The sequence below is a fragment of the Nicotiana tomentosiformis genome, unplaced genomic scaffold (genome assembly GCF_000390325.3).
Source record: "Nicotiana tomentosiformis unplaced genomic scaffold, ASM39032v3 Un00154, whole genome shotgun sequence".
Lineage (NCBI taxonomy): Eukaryota > Viridiplantae > Streptophyta > Magnoliopsida > Solanales > Solanaceae > Nicotiana > Nicotiana tomentosiformis.
This window is the reverse complement of record NW_027174713.1, coordinates 29,511-31,780: the sequence shown is the minus strand read 5'-3', so window position 1 is coordinate 31,780 and position 2,270 is coordinate 29,511.

Below are 2,270 nucleotides of genomic sequence, written 5' to 3'. Positions count from 1 at the left end.
GATCTGGTGATGATCGGACACCATGCCGCACACATGGTGGTGATGGTGTAGGAAATTTTAATTGAAATTGTGATTGTGGTTGATGTCTCTAATGAGATGGTCTAGCCGATCGGGTCGTGATCAGACTCCGTGCTAAAAGTACGGTGTCATTGAGAGTGATGGTGGTTGATGTCTCTAATGAAATGGACTAGCCGATCGGGTCGTTGTTGGACTCCATGCTAAAAGTACAGTGGTATTGGTATTGTGAATATTGGTATTGTGAACATTGGTATTGTGAATGGTGATAGTGTGTATAGTGGTATATCGGTGCTAAAGATCTCCCAACAAAAAATAATATTTTCCAAAAATAAAATTGGATATCATTGATTGTTGATTATTGTTTCTATGGTTTTCCCTTTTATTTGGCATTCTATTTTGAAAAAGGATAGTTATCTTTACATACTAGTACTATTCCATATTTACTAACGTCCCTTTTGCCGGGGGTGCTGTATCTTCAATTGATGCAAGTGGTTCATCAACGGTCAGCATTGGTCCTCGTTAGCAGTCACTCTCTATTCAGCAGGTTTTGGTGAGCGCTAATCTATTCCGGGCATGATGTCCTTTAAGTTGTACATTGCCCTTTAAGGTATAGCCGCAATCTTATTGCCGGCACTTCCATACTACTCTTATGTTAAACTTAGAGGCTCCGTAGACAGGTTGTGGGTTGTGTTTTATAAAGGGAATTGAACTATAAATGTTGTTATTTGGAGTTGTATAAGACGATCATATGACTTCATATGGATGGAACCAATAATAGATGATCATATGACTTCATATGGATCAAACAAAGACGATCGTGACACAACACAAACAAAAACCCATCTAGGCACTGAAATATCCAACCTCATGAATCTATTAGCCAAAGATTGAACATCCAAAGCTAACGATCGCTCCCTAATTGGAATAAAAGCAAGACTCCACATGCTCTCATCCTTCCTAATCAAAGTATAATCCACCAAATTGGCCTTTCAGGGATGATAAAGAATGGTGATATCATCGTCCTTTAGTAGCTATAACCACCTCTGTTGTGTCGGGTTCAGAACCTTTTTGTTTGAATAAGTGTTATAGTCTCATGTGATCCGTGCACACCTCAAATGTCACACTATAAAGATAGTTCCTCCGATTCATAAGCGCGTGCACAATGGATGCTAACTCAAAATCGTACATCGAGTAGTTATTCTCGTAAGGCTTCAACTCACAATATATTGCTTAGATGTTGTCATTTGGCTTGACTAATGCCCCGACGATCTTTATGGACTTGATGAACCGAGTGTTCAAGCCTTATCTAGATTCCTTCATGACTATCTTCATTGATGATATTTTCATTTACTTCTGCATTCGAGAGGAGCATGAGCAGCACCTACGGTAGTGCTTCAGACTTTGAAGAATCGTCAATTATATGCCAAGTTTTCAAAGTGTGAGTTCTGGTTAGACTCGATTGCCTTTTTGGTTCATGGGGTGTCATACGAGGGTATCAAGGTGGATCATAAGAAGATTAAGGCAGTTCAGAACTGGCCTAATCCTACTTCACCTATAGAGATTCGAAGCTTCTTGGTAGCTAACTATCATCAGTTCATGGAGGGTTTTTCATCTATGTCTGTCCTATTGACCAAGTTGACCTAGAAGGGTGCTCTTTTTAGATGGTCCTACAAGAGTGAGGCGAGATTTTACAGGCTCAAGACTACATTGACTATAGCTCAAGTGGTTGTGTTTCCTACAAGTTTGGGATCTTACACTGTGTATTGTGATATATTGCGCATTGGAGTTGGCATAGTATTGATGTAGGACAATAAGGTGATTGCCTACACGTCTCGTAAGTTAAAGGTTTACGAGAATAATTACCTTGTGCATGATTTGGAGTTTGCATCCCCTATTCACGCTCTCATGATTTGGAGTCACTATCTATACGGGGTTCCACATGAGGTCTATACCGACCATCAAAATCTCCAACACCTATTCAAGTAGAAAGACCATAATTTGCTGCAGTGGAGATGAGCTTTGGCCAACCGGTTCCTCAGGATTGATGTTTTGAAGCTTAACATGGTTATTGCTTGTGTTGTGGCACAGCCATCGTTTTCGAAGCGTATCAAAGCTCGGTATTTTAATAATCCTCACTTGTTAGTGTTGAAAGACATGCTTAGTGGTGTAGTGATAAGGAGGTTGTAATTGGAGATAATGGTGTTATGTAATGACCCGGCTGGTCATTGTATGTATTTTTCACTCATTTCCCC